Source organism: Anomalospiza imberbis, chromosome 1, assembly GCF_031753505.1.
Source record: "Anomalospiza imberbis isolate Cuckoo-Finch-1a 21T00152 chromosome 1, ASM3175350v1, whole genome shotgun sequence".
Taxonomy (NCBI): Eukaryota; Metazoa; Chordata; class Aves; order Passeriformes; family Viduidae; genus Anomalospiza; species Anomalospiza imberbis.
The window spans coordinates 102,488,118-102,506,597 of record NC_089681.1 but is presented as its reverse complement, the minus strand read 5'-3'; the positions used below and the strand labels follow the sequence as shown (position 1 = coordinate 102,506,597).

Below are 18,480 nucleotides of genomic sequence, written 5' to 3'. Positions count from 1 at the left end.
TTCTCTCTCTCTCAGGATTTTTCATAAAGGTACACAGAGAGAAATGAAAGAGAAAACAATTTCTATTTCTACTCCTTGTTTTTCTCTTAGGAATGTGTTTGGAGAATTGTTTACCTAGAGTGAGCACTTGGTTGGATCATGGTGGATTGTTTGGGCCTGATGGCCAATCGGATCCACCTGTGTCTAGACTCTGGCAAACAGGGTCACAAGTTGATAGCAGTTAGATATGATAGAGAAAGTAGCATGTAGTTATTAGTATCCTCTTGTATATAGTATATTAATTTATTATAGCATAATTATAATAAAGAAATCATTCCGCCTTCTGAACTAAGTCAGACATCATCATTCTTCCCATTAGGTTCACTGACATCTACAACATCCAGTCATACTCATATGTTGTTATTATATTTTTATTATAGTAAGACTATCATGGGAGATCAGACAGAGGAGCAAAACACTAATTTGGTGTCTGCCTCACCTCAGGCACTTGCTTTCCTTTCATATATTGCTGCATGTGTGACTTACTTGTCTTCAAAATTATTCTACACACCTACACACCCTGCTGAAAGTGTAGCCATGTCTATTAGAAGTCTATTAATTTAAATCACAGGAAAAATCCAGTAAATGAAGCTAATCAATACAGACACCATTAACATATGAACTTAATAGTCCCCTAGTACATTCCCACTGGAGAAATATAATAATTAATAACACCCATTACTGTACTTTAGCTAGAACGACAGTCAAATTCAGTGCAAGGCAGCATTACAATGCAAAAAAAAAAAGGTCATAAGATATAAGGGCAGGTAAGATTCTCTTAATAAGAAGATCATAAGATTCATAAGAGAAGGCTTTGGGGTGACCTAACTGCTGCCTTCCACTACCTGAAGGGAGGTACAAGAAAGATGGAGAGGGACTTCTTACAAGGGCACGCAGTAATAGGGGAAGAGGAAATGGCTTCAAACTGATAGCCAGTAAGTTTATATATAAGAAAGAAATTCTTTGCTATGAGGACAGTGAGGCACTGGGACAGAGAAGCTGTGGATGCCCCATCCCTGGCAGTGCTCAAGGCAAGGCTGAATGGGATTCTGAGCAACCTGGTCTAAGAGAAAGTGTCCCTGTCCACAGCAGGGATGTTGGAACTAGACAATCTTTAAGGTCTCTTCCATCCCAGGCCATGTTATAATGATTCTGTGATGATGATATAGTTGATAGAGTAAGCCAATGAGAGACTGAAACAGCTCATTCTAGTTTCATCAGAATGCTTATGTATCCAGCTTCAGAAATTTATTAGAATATCACTCATGATGTCATCACAGCTGAGTCCTTAGTATTCCAGCTAATAGAGACAATACTTCTACTTTCCAATCCAGTCCAAAGTCCCAGATATTGGTTTTCCACTGTTGATTACTGAAGTAGGTGATAATGCTATATTATTTGTCTGTTTAGCACTGGATGAATATAAATGAGGATGGCTGAAGCTTCAGAAGATCAGCTGTGATAATATATTACTCTACTGGCCCACACTCATTTCAGAAGTTTTATTATTTGAGTAATTATTAATCTCTCTTCAATTTTAAATTGAACATATGAATTAGCAGATTTTTAGGGATAAATAAAAGCATACTATTGCTTTCCATAGTACTGTTCCATACCCTCCAATATAATTCTGCCTCTCTGAAGGATTTAGGGTATTTGGAAAAATAAGCCATTTTCCATTTAGTTCAATGCATCCCAGGAGGAAAGTTGTAATTGAGATTTTGTGTGTGCATACATGTAAACACACATTTAAGCAGTGAAAATGGGAAGAAATAGGCATTCATGAAACAGGTATGGGTTTGTAAATTAACCAGCTAGGCTAGATCAGCTAGTTTTCAACATGTATTACTATTTACTCTCCTTATACAAATCAGTAATTTCCAGATTGAATGCTACTAATGATTTCTATAGAAATGTCAATGATCTTCATATCATAAGCCTGCATGGGCAAGAAATATCTGCTCATTATTTGCAAGGTTGTTGTCTGAAAACATACCTAATGCTAAAACAGCACAGATAAAAAAGGTATTGAATTTTATTTTCATTCTTGGTCTCAGGTCTCTTTCTCACTTTTCAAAGTGCTCTCTCAATATTAGGGTTGTTTATGGTCTAGATGCATGAATGCTTTGTCAATAATTTGTAAATACAGGGTCTAGATGGACTTTGTATATGCTCTTCCATTTGCAGATGTACCTGGACATCTCTATTTTATTTTCCTGGGACCTACAGGTATGCTAGCTGCTGGCAGGCCCTCAAAAAGATTTTACTTGCTGAATAAACTCACATGAAATAAGTGGGACTCAGACAAAAAGCCAGGAATATATTAATACAATCTCTGTTCAGGAGCTAATTTGGCTGCCCTGAGTAACCTTGTAGAAATGCTTTCATGTCTTTGTAAGTTAAATAAGTATTTTAGATCCCTAGCTTTACATTCATTGAACATTACCAAATTTGTTAGCCTAAAATATGAAGAACACATGACAAGTAGAATTGCTGTGAATGTGAGAGCTATAAAATTCAAGTACCACTGGAGACAAATCTCTCTTCAGTGAGAAATGTGTCCCAGCCACCGCAATTCACCAAAAGAGACCAATAGAGTATATTATTATGATTAATATTTCAATAAAGCAAATAAGAGTAGGACTTGCTATATGAAACAGTTATATATTTTGCAGTATTATATTTACATATTTTTAATTATCTTGCAAACTTGAAACCATTAAATGCAATTTGACATAAACTTAGTCTGTAATGCTGGTTGTGGGTTAAATCCTTAACTATGAGACTGCATAATCCAAGTGCTGGTTTGCCTTTACAGGGCAGCACTTTTCAGTTGTATGTGACCAGTCAGACATTCCAGAGTTTTTAGGATTGGTATTGTTTGTGGATTTATCCAGCAGGGTCCAGCCCTATGGCAAAGATTTCACATCTTTACCACAGCACACTTGCAAGAAGGACTGCTGTTTCTGAGTGCCACTGCAGGGCCAGATAGGCAAGCGGGCTCAGATGGAATCTTCATCACCTTCTTATTGAAACAAAATGAATCAATTTTTATTTAGAGCTACATCCAGCCTGCTGAAGAGCTCTATCACTAAGGATTTTACATTTAATTCAAAATGCTACTTTTTGACTTTGCAGAAAACCTTGTCTGCAGATGTTATTGGTGAAAGGATAAATACAAACAATGCAGACAGAATTGGAGAATCTGTACCTTGAGAGAGATATTTTCAAAGACTCTTAATGAGAAATTCCTATAAAGATAAAATCATATTTTTGCACTCTAGTATACATTCATATCAAATCAGTTTAAGGGGAAAAAGTATTTTTATTAAGGGTACAATAGAAATGTTTTTCCAAACATAAATAATGATTTTTATCATAAAATGATATCTTTTGATAAGAAATGGGCTCCCTAAGGAAATACTGTATAAAAATCCACTTTACATACATTATTATAGTTTCTTGCTAGGAACTTTTATCAGTCACTATGCCTCAAAATTTCTTTGGTACATTGCCACAATTCTTTCCTCAAGTGGTTTGAACATATTGATCCTACAGGCATTTTTCTCCCACTTTAGGCTGACAAGCTGTAGGTGGAGAAAACTGGGACTGGAACTTAAACCACAGAGTAGAGGTATGGCAGCAGGGATATCAGACAGAAGGCGGGAAAGGGAGTTTATTTAGAAAGAACACTATAAATTATAAGTTTTTAATTTATAAAAATACCTGAGTCCAAGGATGATCTCTTTTTGTATTATTTGAAATACAACATTATAATTTCATTTTCTTCTTTGAAACCTCAACTATAATTTTGTAATGAAGATCACAGCTCTTTTGGGCAGTTCAGTTGTTTTAAACTTGCTTAGTGTTTAAATGTGATTTAAACCAATTAAACAGGTACAGAGCGTGCTGCTGTCATGGAAGCACAAATACAAATCAATCAAGCCTTTTCAGTTGTTTGCAAGTCAAGATAAATGTGGAGATTCCCCAAGACATAGCTGTGTTTTTCATAAGATTGGACGTTTCTTGGTGATGGCAGTAAGCCTTAGGACACAGGGCATGCAGAGGCAGGAAAGGGAATTGCTGACCACAGTGCCAGAGGAAACTGCCGTGGATATTTACCGGGATCCAAGGAGGAATCAGAGCTATAGCTGAGAGAGAGGCGCTTCAATGCACCAAGTAACACTTTGTGATTCTGTTTCAATTTGTGCCAAGGTTGCTCACAGCTTCACTTCTCTGCTGTGAAAATTAAAATCCAACTCGTTAAGCTCCCGCAAAACACTCTTACTGCTTTCTCATTAGTTTTCGTAACCCTGAGTTACGGTGTTCTTTGTAATTTGTATGATACAAAAGTGTCTCTTCTACTGTTCCAAAAAGACTCAGCCTCAGACAGGTGGCTGCACTATAATTGCAAAGGTATAATTTTTACAAGAACAGCAATAGTCTGTAGCCACAAGAAACCAGCCCTACTACAAAAGTTAATTAAAAGGGACATCTTAAATCTCAGATAAAAAGCTGAACTAAGACTTGAAGATTTTTCCCATGAAGTCCCACCTCAGTGAGAAGGAAGGAGACCCATAATACGGACTGGGCAAACGCACTTTGTCCTGAGTTATGCAACATGAACAGGCATCTTTTAATGTGTGGCAGCTCTGTAACTTGAAAACATAGAATCACTGGCCTTATAGTAATCAGCCTTTCAGCTTCTTCCTTGCAATAATTTTGTTCAGAGCTCCCTTGCTGGCTCCCATCAATATCTTCTTTCTTAGCATGATTGAAATTCGTGCTTTAACACCATCAATTTCACTTTTACATTTAAACCCCATTGAAATGGATAATGGCAATATCAGAACTGTAAAAGACATCAGTGCTTTTAGCCCTGCTAGGCGATCGCACAAGAGAACGAATGCTGCAGTGTCAGGCAGCTCTTATGTATTACAATAGACCAAAAACCTCCAGGGCCCTCATCTGCAGCAAAACAGATTTTCTATCAAAAGCATTATGCGAATAAAATATAAGAATAGTCTTCTATTTCAGAGGAGATGGATGTGTGAATGGAAAACTGTTCTGTGGCACAAAGTAATGGATTGAGATTATCCATACAATTATGCTCAACAAATCAAGTTGGTGGGTTTTTTTTCCTTTCTTCTTTTTCCATTCTGATATAGGAACTTATGCATGCACACAGAGCAGTTTGAGTATCAGTACAGCAACAATCACATCTTAGACTCAATTCTACAGATCCATTTCAGAGTGGGACTGGTTGTAATGAAAACCAAATTTGCTGTTGGACTTTCTATTTGAAAAGTCAAAGAAAATTGACAGTGTTTCTTGCACTGAGTTGTACTTTATTGTGAAAGATGTAACCATGACCTCAAAGCAGGGCAGGTACCTTTCTGTCATCAGTGCTAATCTTAGGGGAGCTGAGATCACAGCTTCAGTCTGAGCTGGAGTGTGGTGTGTGTTGGGGGAAAGGAGAGCAAGGATAGCATTCTCTCCTTTGCTGGGAGGACTACAATACCAGTGGCTTCTTCCTGACTGAAATATCTACTTTGTGTCATTTTTCATTGTGCTAACATGCTTTTAAACCTTTGTTTTTTTCTGGTCTGCAGCTCCATGCCACATCTACTATATTTTACTCTATGATATTTACTATGTTTAATGCACATATAATTTACTATGCATGGTAATTTTTGCATATCTTTGATTTCTTTGGTACCCCTGGAATCAGTTTTCACCAGCTCTAGTCTTGAATTTATTTGCTTGTTGGTGAGTCTGTATCAGTAAGTGCCCCATCTTACATAGTCCTGTGCTTGTACCTCTTTGCCCAGAATCCCATGTTCCCAGTTTTGAGGACTGGTGAATATATGCCAGTTGTGCATGTCTCTGCCCACTGTCATGATCCTTACTGGTCCCGTGCCTGGGCCTCAACAACCCCATGCACTGCCACAGGCTGGAATGCTGCTCAGGAGAAGGGGATTGGGGATTGACAGCCAGATGGATACATGAGCCAGCAGTGTGCCTAGGTGACCAGGGCATCTTGGCCTGTATCAAGAATAGTTTGGCCAGTAGGAGTAGGAAAGAAATTGTCCCGCTGTACTCATCACTGGTGAGGTTGCACCTTGAGGACTGTGTCCAGTTCTGTGTCACTCACTTCAAAAAGGACATTGAGGAGCATATCCAAAGAGGGTGGGGAAGAGTCTAGAAAATGTCTTATGAAGAGCAGCTGCAGGAAGTGGGGTTGTTTAGCCTGGAGACAAGGAGGGTCAGGAGGGACTGCCTGAAGGAAGTTGTTGTGGAGTAGGGGTCAGTCTCTTCTGCCATGTCTTAGGTAAAAGAGTGAGAGGAAATGGCATTAAGTTTTGCCAGGGGAGATAAAATTGGCTCTTACAAAAGGTGCCTGCATGAAGCACTTGGGGATATGATTTAGATAATTCAAGCAATTATGGTGGTGCTGGGTTAACAGTTGGACTAGATGGTCTAGAAGAGCTCTTCCAACCTTGATGATTCTGTGATTACGTTAGTCATCAATATCTCATTCTGCATAAAGTAACTACTTTTTACTATTACCTATATAAAATGGGGTTGTACCATAAGAAGATAAGCAAAGGTAAAACAAACTAGGTATAGTACTCCTGCCATTAGAAAAAAAAAAAGTTGTTTCATCTAAATAAAGTTTAGGGAAGGCTCAAGATAGTCCAAGCCTGGCAAGTCTGTGGCCTTGAATACTCCTTACTATACTATTTCTAGAAATAGCAATAATTTATTTCTTGGGCTGTGGGTTAACAATTTATCAATAGCAGAATATCACTTGAAAAGAAGCACATAAATTGCTACTTAGTTTAAAATTAAGATGGTAGTGTCCTGATTTACTCAATCCAAACCCGAATCAAGAAAAAATAAAGCAGAAAGAGCTGTTACACATGATGTTGCCTTAATAGCAGAAAAGTCTTTTGACCACACACAGGAAAAATAATCCCCAAGTGAACAGATGGAGAGTGTATTAGCACTGTATAACAGCAAACTGACTTACCCTCTTTCAGACTAAATAAAAATATAGGTTAGATTTCAATTTTCGAGCTAAAACTAGCTGTGTATCTTTCAACAGAGTAACAAATGGCTGGAAGTTGAGAACAAAACCTGCTGAGAATATCAATACATATAGAGATGAGCTCAGAATTAACAAAACAGAAAACTTAGCTCTGCAGTGGTTACTTTCATGTTAAAGACAATTCAGGTTTTAAAAGATAAATTCTAGGTTGTAGATTTTTTTTTACATTGACCTTTTTTTACCTTGACATTTTTTTTGCATTGACCATCTAGTCCAAATGCCTGACAGCTTTAGAGCTGACCCAAACTTAAATCATGGCTTTAAGAATGTTGTCCTTAAACACTCTCTTAAACACTGACAGGCACAGGGCCTCAACCACCTCTCCAGAAAGCCAGTTCCAGGGCTTGACCACCTTCCCAGTAAAACAATGTCCTCATGTCATAAATTAATCTTCCCTGATGGATGCAGCTTTTAGCCATTCCCATGTGTCCTGGCACTGGGCACCAGGGAGAAGAGCTCAGCACCTCCTTCTGTACTTCCCCACCTCAGGAAACTGTAGGGAGCAGTGAGATCACCCCTCTGCCTCCCTTTCTCCAAACTACACAAGCCCAGTGTCCTCAGCCACTACTCAGAGAACATCCCTGCCAGCCCCTTCCCCTGCCTTGGTGCCCTTGGCAGAACACATTCAAGGACCTTCACATCCTTCTTCAATGGCAGGATCTAGAATTGCACACAGGGTTCGAGATGAGACCAACAATGGTGGATACAGCTGGATAATCACCTCTTTGGACCATCAGTCTTGCTGTGTTTGATGCACCTCAGGATGAGGATTGCCCAGCTGGCTGCCAGGGTACACACTGCTGACTCCTCTTGAGTCTGCTGTGAACCAGCACTCCCAGAAGCCTCTCTGCAGGGCTGCTCTCCAGACACTTCTCTTACAGGTTTGGTTCTGACATAGCTCCATAGGGAAGAATCTGACTTATTAAATTTCATCCCATTAATCAAAGTCTAATGATCCATTCTCTCTGATTCCTCTGCAAGGGCTTTTGTCCCGAGAGAGAGTCAACAGTACCTCCCAGTTTGATTTAATCAGTAAACTTGCTGATGGTGCATTCAACTACTGCATCCAGATTGTTGATAAATATATAACACCTTCAATTTCTGTACTACCCCTGAAACTCAAAGTAATTCCTCAAGGCTTCTCTTCTGGAAGTTCATTGCATGCACCTCCTCTGAAAGTGAGATCCTGAAAATGTTAACTGTCTACTCATTTGGGTGGTGACCTCCCACTGATGCCCTTGCCTCCTCCAGTTGTGGGAAGGTTGTTTGGTCTTCACTTACAGACCTTTGCATGCCTGCCACTGCATGCCTTCTTCTGCATGCCTGCTACTGCTGTGACAACTGTTGACCCGATTACAGAACTTATCATCTTTTCATGTGGGCCCAAGGTCTAAAGCCCCAAACTCCTTTATGCATAACAAGATACTGAGGAGAGAGTAAGTGTATTTAAAAAATTATAAATGCAGGCAAGTTTTACATTAATTCTTTAGAAATTAAAGAGTTTCTTCCCTATTAGGGATCAAGATGAGTTCTCTGGTCAGCAATGAAGGACATAAAATAACTTATATTAGCATTGCAGTACGATGGATAGCAGTTTATCCGCTGTCATTATAAATTATCTGTTTTCATAAAGATTCTCAAGTGACATAACAGTTACAAGACACTGATCAATGGATAGAAACACAGATGCTAAAGTTTGCTTTACTCTGTCAGTCACTATATTTGCTGAGTGAGGGAAAAGTGCAATCACATTTATCAGTGAAATATTGGAGTCAATAAAACAGATTAAGTGATGCAGAAATTGTTCCAGCGCCTGCTGTGTTTCCTGCAATCATCTTTGGAAGATCATTTTTCAAAACTCTTGCCTCCTGGTCATAATGCTTAATCACGATACATACCCTGTCACTGCTGGCATCATTACTTTCATCCATCTAAACAATGAAAGGTCCTGATCTGGCCTGGTTTACAACCTGGAGTTCTGTAATGTGCTGATAGAGCTTTAATGATGCATGTAAACTGGTGTCCTTTCAGGGGAATATTTTTAAACAATAACTGACCTGTAAACATGAGCTTGATCACCACTGTGCCCCAGTCAAGGCAGTATGCCATGGTGCCAGAATGGTAAACATTAAATACAGGAGCCTGCTGCTGTCCACAAACCATGTTACTGTGAGGATCTGATTCTCTGCTGTCCCCTATATATTGGTGGGTGTTTAGCTGTGTAAAACAATTGTGAAACTTTCCATTCCCACCTGGTAATGTTGCATAATCACCATATGCTCAGCACGTATCTGCTCAAGATGGAAAGGCAAAGACACAAGGACAATAATGTAAAAAGAATTTTCTTAAGAATTCCCTTCCTCTGTGGTACTAAATCTATTCCCTGTGCTGCAGAGGTGAACTGCAGGAAATGGTAGCTCTCTGTTCTCCAGATCCTTGGTAAAGTATGTGGATAATGAGATGCAGCTCTAGAGCTCTGTAGAGTCAGAGCCAACACAATGTGGACAAGATGATCCAATATCCATTTCTTCTGCCATTCCCATTTGGTCTTCCTGGCATGATGTTTTAAAAGAAGAATGTGCTGGGTAATCTTCACACAGCTCTTCCCCACTACATTTTCTCTGCTTAGAGTGACAGTTTTGTTCCTATTTGTGGCTTAAATATCACTTGTGTTTGGCTATGGATCTGGACTCAGTGTCCTGGCTCTTTGGTCACCTGATTTCTTCTCCTAAGCCAGCTACACTTTCACACTGGAAAATGTTTTTCAGAATTAAAATGTAAAATACAATTTATTCTTGATGTAGTATATTAACTGTATGCCATTGATTCCATTGCTTTTGACAGAGATCATGGAATTAATTTTGCTTGATCTTCTATTACTGGATGGGTTTCAGAGACTTCTGAACTAAAGCTGAGAATATTTAGGTCACAAGTTAGGACTAGGTCCTTTGGTGAATTGTAGTCCTCTAACCTGACGAAACTTACAGCTAAAATAATTTGCTTGAAGTAATCATTTAATTCAGCAGGTGTATTAGTACAGTCATGCTGTTCTACTGCTTATTTGTAGAAGTATACTTTTAATGACTCCTTTGTTTATGTCCCAGTTCCCATTTATTAATAAATAGTTCAGATATACATTAAACTACAGTTAAGTAAAACTATCTTCATTCTTTTGGTGCCACTCCAGTTTTAGGTCACTGTAACATTATTCCAAGTCCAACTTCCCTCTTTTTGGTGTGTAGTTTTTATGGACCATAGCCATTTATACAAACATTTGCAAAGAATTTTAATTATAGAGTTGGACATTGTGTTCCAAATGCAAACAGCTGAGAACTTAGCACCTCCATGGCCTCCCAGTCCTACATTGATCTAGGAACTGAGAAGGGCCACTGGAGTCCATGTTAGGTACCACTCCACCCTAGACACTGGTGCCTTGGCTAGAACATCTGCTCTACCGTGTGCTGTGGCCCTGGAAATGCTGCTTGATATGCCTATGTTGATATAGACTTTCCCCCTTCCGACTTTGAAAAAATGTCTTTGCAAAGTAATTTTACAGTTCATTTCTATATTATCTATGGCAGAGAAACTTTTCACATGACTGCATTTGAGCATTTATTCCATTCCCTGCCTGTTCCTTATCTTTAAAATAACTCATTATGACTATCACTATGTCCAAATATCTTCCTGTGATATGACTATCTCAGCAATATTCTAAATCCAAGAACACAAAGAAAGAATACCCACAAAATTTAAATTAAAAAAATAAAAGTTTCTTAGTCTTGACATTGCCATTAGTGACACTTGTAATATTGTTATGAGAGAACACAGTTATATGGACAAAGGCGGGTTCCCTCTAGAAAGGTAAATTTACTGTAGGAACAGCAGCTTTCCCTCTTCTAACAGGCATTCGGTACTCACACTTCAAATTCCACACAGGTGATGCAAGCAAATATATGTAGTGTAATAGCAAATCTAAACCAGAAAACTAATGAAAACATTTTAGACTAAATAGGCTGTCATATGGAGAGAGATCTCCTGTTGCAGCTTAGTGGCAACAGCACTGAGACCAAGAATCTTAAATGTATATATATGTTAAAATGCCCTTGTATTAATTTAATGACTATTAAACCAATCAGAGTTTACAGATATATAACAAAGCCTTATACATAGTACATCCCAATAAAAAAATACCAGCTATACCATCCAAAAAAAAAAAATCTAGAACAAATAACCCATATTAAAGATTTACCTTCCCTAGAGAACCCCTTCCAACCTCAACTATTTTGTATGAACAACAAAAATCAATACAACAATTTAAATGAAATTAGTATTTTGGAGGTGAAATGGTTTGTGGAAACAAAATATAACTCTGCATCTACAGGAGATCTGATTCTGACCTCTTGCAAATCACTTAGACATAGCTCTACTGTTCATGGCATTACACTAAATTTACATATATCCGAGAATATTTACTTAGTGTTTACTTCCCAAATTTTTTCCATTTCAGCCAAAAGACTATGCAGTGAAAAAGATGTGTCATAAAGATCCAAAGTTCTTTCTTTCTTTATTTTTTTTTCTTTTTTTCTTTCTTGCTTACCTGCCTGCCTTCCTGCTTTCTTTAGTCTTTCCCATCCTAAATGTCTCTCTACTAAACAGTCATCCAGAAATTTGGACTTGTAAAGAATGTTTCAGCTGGCTTATAACAACAGAAGATTGCAGACAAAAACTGCCTTTAGACATTTTACAACGCACAGCACTGAGTGGGAAAAACATGAACATCTAAAACTAGACTTTCAGAACACAAAAAGAACCCCTTGCAGTGAAGATTTTTATCTGAAATGGAAGGTGACTTGGGGTAAAGGCATTGTGCCATAATTTAGTCATTCTAAATAAAATTTCTTGGCTCTGACATTCTTAGCATACATGACCCAGCCAAGTTGTTTATGGCTTATGCCTCCAGAGCCCAAGATCTCTGAGGTAAAGAAAACAACATTTCTCTTTCTTTTCCTTTATAAAGTGTTTTTGAATCTTGGAATCTATGACTATCAACATTTGCAGCACTTTGTGGTCACAATCTTAGGCTGCAAGATGCAGCTTTTCTACTTGAAACAGAGCACAAAACTTGGCTGGAATTTGAACATGTTCCTCTGATACAAGAGTTGACAATAATTTTCCACAAATTTACTTCTTACTTTTCACATTATCCAAATGCATTTGTGTTGGATGAAGTCATTAAATGAGTGTCAAAATATTTTGAAATTGGAGAACACAATGTGGCAACATTATTTATGGATAAAAATATATACATGCATAAGTATTAGATCTAGCAACAATTAAAAAGCAAAGACAACATATTTTACTATTTATTTAAAAGCAAATATTTCTTCACAGTGTTTTGTAACCTTGCATGACTGTAATTATCTCACAATGACGAAGACACCTATCATGGTGTGTTACTTGTGATGACATTTCTTTCCAATATAAATATAAATAAATGTAATAAGGTTCTTTGATTGTTAATGACTACTGGTGATTTTTAGTCAGACTTTGCTTGAACCTCAAAAGCACTGTATCACTTGTGCTATCATGCAGACCAAAGCAGAAGGCTCCTTAGGAATCCTTTTATAAGAAAAATAAATAAATATCTGACATGGCAGATCTAAACTTTTTGAAAGGGAACATCACAGTCAGGCTTACTATCACAGGTACTAGATCAGGCATTTGGTGTTGGAAAAGAGTTGAGGCTAACCTAAAGAATCAGAACTCTGGTCTATATTTGGTCTAAACAAGAAACTACTCACAATCTGTGAAGAGTTTGGACTGCTGACACCAGGGGTGTACTTCACTTTGATCTGCAAAGACTTTCTTCTTCTGGAAGAGGGAAGAGCTGTACTCTGACACTCGACTTTACAGTTTTCTTCATCGGGAAAAGATAGTATTTATGCACAGCAATATTGATTCTCAAATGGAGAGGAAGGGCACAAATGGACCAAAATATACTTGTATTGATCAACTGAGATGTCAAATATACATTTAAAAGGCAGTCTTGGGGGAAAACCATGCCTGCACAGAGACTGATATGAATCAGGATGTGATATAGGGAAACCACCTAATTTCACAGGAATTTGTTGCTGCATTATAATCTATGTTCTTGGAGGAAATGCTCCCAAGGACAAAAACGAATGCAGCATTTGTATAAGGAAATATTGAAATGAGTCAAGAAATGCCTTGGAACAAAAGCAAAGCTAACCCTGGAGATGGAAGCACTTGAGCTGTGCAGGTGTAGCCAGGTCACTAAGTTCAGACACCTCTCCAGGACTGGGGTGGAGGCCTGAGGAGTTGAGAGCTAAAGCTGGCCTCTGCAATCTTCCCACAGCCAGCAATAAGACAGGCTCTCTGCATTGCTCTGTGTTCTTGTCATTTACTGTACAGTCTTGGCTGGAGTTCCTTCATGTAGCTAGAGCTGCATTGTGCCTTGTAAACTTAACATATACCTGTACTAATTACCTCAACTGCAGCTTGACCCTCTTAGTGGGGCTGCTCTGGCTTGAATTCAGCCTTCATGTAAGTCACTATAATGGAATTTAGTATTAGTCCTTCCTTTTCAGACTATAAATAAGCAACCTGTAACCAGCATTGCTTCATGCAACAGCATGTTTCCTGTGTAGTCATCCCTAACAGACAGAACAGCTGGTAAACTAGGCTCCTGATAGTGAATCTTTGTGATATCAACTCTCTGCATGTGATGGTGGGTCAGCCATCTTACAATGTTTGCTTAATAACACACTGAACAGAGCGCTTGGCTTCAACCACCACAAGCTCTGATTTGTGGCTACTTAACCTCGTCTGCTGTTGTCTTGTGTTTATAGCCATTTGTTTCTGAATTTGTTTAATATTCTATGTGAGCTCGAGGTACAAATAAATACAGGTTAAAATAGAAAATTTGATGAGGAGGAACCAAATGGAACCCTGTTTTTGCAATGAAGGCAAAACTGGCACCTGTGTTTATTATGTTGTCTCATCGCAAGCGAACAGCTTATGCACATTATTATTATATATGCATGTCAGCATTTGTCAGCAATCCAGGCTCTTACAGTTTTTCTCTAGAAACTTGCTCTTATATTTTTTCAGTGACAGTGAAGGCAAATAATGGAGTACCATACAAAGATAGACATTCTCCCCCCGACATCCCCTCTTCCTCACTCCTTCCTTCTCAATCCCTTCCCCAAAAAACACCCCAAACAAGCAAACAAGGAAGAATAAAATGAGTACTAATTAATGACAGATTCAAATTTGTCTTTTTCTGGGAATTTGAATGAAAGCCAACAAAGGGTTATCAAAAAATCATCTCAGAGTCTGGTCACTGCTGAGCTTACCTTGTCATTTCTGATTTCATTACTGAGTTTCTAGAACAGTTGAACCTGCAAAATGTTCTTTCTCTCCCATGTGCTAAGCACAGTAAGCCAGCTGCTGCAAGTGCTGAGGCAATGAGGGCTGGGGAATAGGGTGCTAGCAAAGTGGATTACTTCAGCTGCATCTAAAATTGTATAAATTCTGCTGAGAGAGGGCAACAAGTCCTGCTTCAGAAAAGGGCTTTTCTGAAAAAAAAAAAGGTCATGGCTCAGTGAAGGGTTCAAATGCTCATATGAAGGAAAGAAATTTTGTCTTCGTATGAGTAGCATGAGGACAATTCTTTCCATAAACATTTATTGTGAAAAGTACACAAATAGCAGGGATTGAAAACTTATTTTGCAGAATAAACCTGGCCTGTCAGGTTTTTTTCTTTTGTCAGGTTTTTTTTTTGTGTTTGCTGGAGGTCTTTTGTGTTTTACTCTGTGTTGGATGTGTTGTGTGCTTTTATTTTTTTTTAGTTGGTTAGGTTTTTTTCCCCATCTGATGAGTAATTATGCAATTTCTCTGTCTTACACTTATGATAGTATTGGTTATGCTTTTACTGAGAAATATAAGTCTTATTTTGCAAGCACATGTCTGCACTATTTCCTTTGAGAGACACCATGATGTCAAGGCAAGTTTTTCATTTTCGAAGGCAGTTGATAATGCTTGTTCCATCAGAGGACAGAGCAACTTAAAAGTATCATAACCAGGTTCAGCACTATTTACCATTTCATTGACTCTGCAAACAGTATTAGCAGCCTCTCCCTTTAGGGAATGAAAAACTACAGGTTAGCAAATCAGTATGTTTCAGTTCTGTTCTATTCTTCTTTCTTCAAATAACTGAAAGAGCAAAAAAACCCTAAGTCACAGGGTAAATCTAGGTAAAAGATAATTATTTGCGAAGTCATTTGAGGTATTTTCCCCTTTCAAAGCCCTAAGGTAACCAAAAATCTAGCTTCATCTTCATGAGCTACTAGCTTAGGATATTTCCTCTTCTGTTACCACTTTTTTGGACTTGAAAATGAATATCAGTGGGAAGTTTTTGTGTTTTCACCCCCTTGTCCCCCTTCCCACCCCCAGTCTCATCCACAGATCTGTATATTTTGGCTTGAGAAAGAACCAAACCAACTTTAATCAGATGATTCTTTATCTGCAGACTACTGCAGTTTGGTAATAAACTCATCTTACTCTCTGTCATTACTTAAATAGAATGCTTTTCAAAAATACAGAATAATAGGAGAATTTTGTGCTAGATTTTACTTTTAAGGGAAGATGGATTCCTTCTCTACTGAGGTGAACCAGTATTTCATAGCATGAAGAATATTTTTTAAAATGGATAGGGCATATTCTGTTACTAATTATAGATGCAAATCTGGAAATGGTATATTGACCTTAATAGCTTTTAGTCCTTCTACAACTTGAATATGCCACTGCTCTAAAATCTCTTAAGCTTATCCAACTTAATGTTATAAGAAATTTTATCTGATATTATGACAACTGAAGAGAAATATGGTTTGAATTAAAAGTCTGGGGAAAAAAACCTGCACACACAGAAAGCTTTTTAAAGCTCTGTAAAGATTTTCTTCTTAAGCTTTAAAACAACATGTCAACCATGGTTTTTCTTCCTGGATGTAAAACTAATGCCCAGTTTTCTATATTACTTAACTCCTGTGCGTATTTCTACTGAAAAGCTTTAGCAGACCAGCCTCTCAAAGTAAAAGATTAAACCTTTTCTCTGGTTCCCATGAGTTTTAGTCCTGAGGAAAGCACAAACCAAAATGACTGAAAAGGAAACATGACGAGTCACATCTACTCAGGAAGGGTAATAACCAAGTAGAGAAAACTTAAGATATTGACATGATCTGATCTGTTTGAAGGTGACTTAATCACAGGTTTCTGCGCAGAAAGGATCCAGACTTCAAACAATTGTGCTGGGCTTTCTGCCAGGAAGCCTCATAACTGAATGCTGCTATCAGCCCTTCCAGAAAGGAAAAGCAGAAATAAAAAGGCAAAAAGGAAAAGTTCTTGGCTATCTAATACTTTTGGCATGTTAGAATGCTTGTCAGAGGGATACCTACTCCAAATACTGAATTTTGCCTTAATGAACAGAAGGATTCTGGCCTTAGCTCCTCATAGACTTAAACACAGGCCTATTTGAAGGTAAACACCACTAATCAAATGTATCCGTATTTTGATAGGTTGTGCCTTCTGAAAAAAGGATGAGAACAAGAAACTGGTACCTTCCCTAAAGGCCATTACCCATTTGACTCTCAAATAGGACATGTCAGATACTAAGGAGAGGGACAGAAAAAGAGAAAAGCTCAGGAACAATTAGCCCAGAGGAATAAAAAAAAATGGGCTGAACAAAAATCCAGGCAGAAAACCTTAGCTTTTGTAAGGAGAATAATTCACATCAACAAAACTAGCTCTAGAGCAAAAATGATGACACTCAGTCTTGTTACTTGTTTCTTCCATTCTTGTTCTAAAGTCTATCTCATTATGAATCTTGCTCTTGTCCAAGCTTCTTCATCACATCCAGTAACTTCATATCTTGTGCGTTCATGTGCCATTACATCAGTTCTCTCAGTACGGACTTCCCAGGGAATGTGACAACAGCATTTTGATAGAAATTGTTATCAGAAAGTGTGTTCGTATCAGAAATTATGTGACCAGAAGGACTAAGAAAGTAATCACACTCCTGTACTTGGCACTGCTGAGGCTGCACCTTGAATCCTGTGCTCAGTTTTGGGCCCCTCACTACAACAAAGACATTGAGGTGCTGGAATGTGTCCAGAGAAGGACAATAAAGCTGGTGAAGGATCTGGAGCACAAGTCTGATGAGGAGCAGCTGAAGGAGCTGAAGGTCTTGAGTCTGGAGAAAAGAAGGCTGAGGTAGACATGGTCAATCCTTTTTCTTCAGCCTCAATGACAGTAATTTCTACCCTCAAAACTGACACAGTATAGAAGCACAGTAAACACTTCAGTTTTTCTTGGGGTCAAAAAAAAAAAAAAAAAAAAAAAAAGTTTCTGTGTGGTTAAGGAGAAGGCAACTTGTGCCTCTGTGACAGGTTCCTGAATGCTAGCTGTCTGTCTCTGTCTTCCCAGCAATTTTTGGGTACTGTTGATTTCTTCAACTGGCCAGAGACTAGAAAACATGGCTTAGATACCGAGTAGCAAAGTGTTCAAAACTAACACTTTGGAGTGGCATTTGTTTGGTATTTGTACTATCTACAGTGTTTTCTGTTACAGACCTAAAATTTTCTGTTGCAACTTCAGATAAAAATACTTCTGTCTGCATTACCCACACTGCTGCATCTGTGCCTATTTCTCTGATCTCCATCCCACAAAAAGTTGGAGCATTGTTCCACAGAGCAAGTGAGTTAAACGTATCTTCTATACATTCATTCTCCTGTTTGTTTTGATTTCTTTTACAGCCTTGTTACTATTTCTTATGTCACTGCTGGATTTCTGCACATCTAGGGAGGTGTCACCTTTTCTTCTTGGTCCATAGAACTGCAGCCACTTACTTGTCTGGCCAGTGTGAGCCCACTCTCTGGCTCTCTCCCAGAGCTGGGGCTGGGGTTTTGGCAGAGGAAGATTATTCATGTATTAGTCTGAGCATCCCTGTCATTGTTTGACATGCAAGTGAATTTTCTCAGGAAGTTGGTAGTGAAACCAATCAGTGGCTGGTGTTGGATATTGGCATTTGGACTGACCACTGAAGGCATTGGACAGGCCTCTGAGAACACAGGGGGTTAAAAGCAAGAACTCCCAGGGGAACTCTCTTTTTGGTTCCAGTCAGAGTGCTGTGCAGACTCTCCCCTGCCCAGCCAGCCATTTGGCCTAGGCTGAGGAAGGCCGAGGTGTGGAGGGACTGGAACCGGGCCGGCCCCCCCACGGATGGAAGGGTGGAGAAAATCTGGGATGTTTGCGTC

General features: G+C 38.6%; 1 protein-coding gene across 2 annotated transcripts in view; it reads right to left on the bottom strand.

The window, feature by feature from the left end:
* The window catches only part of CNTNAP2 (contactin associated protein 2), a 1,020,441-nt gene that overhangs the window by 107,501 nt on the left and 894,460 nt on the right, over positions 1-18,480 (bottom strand). The gene's annotated exons all lie outside the window — the stretch shown is intronic.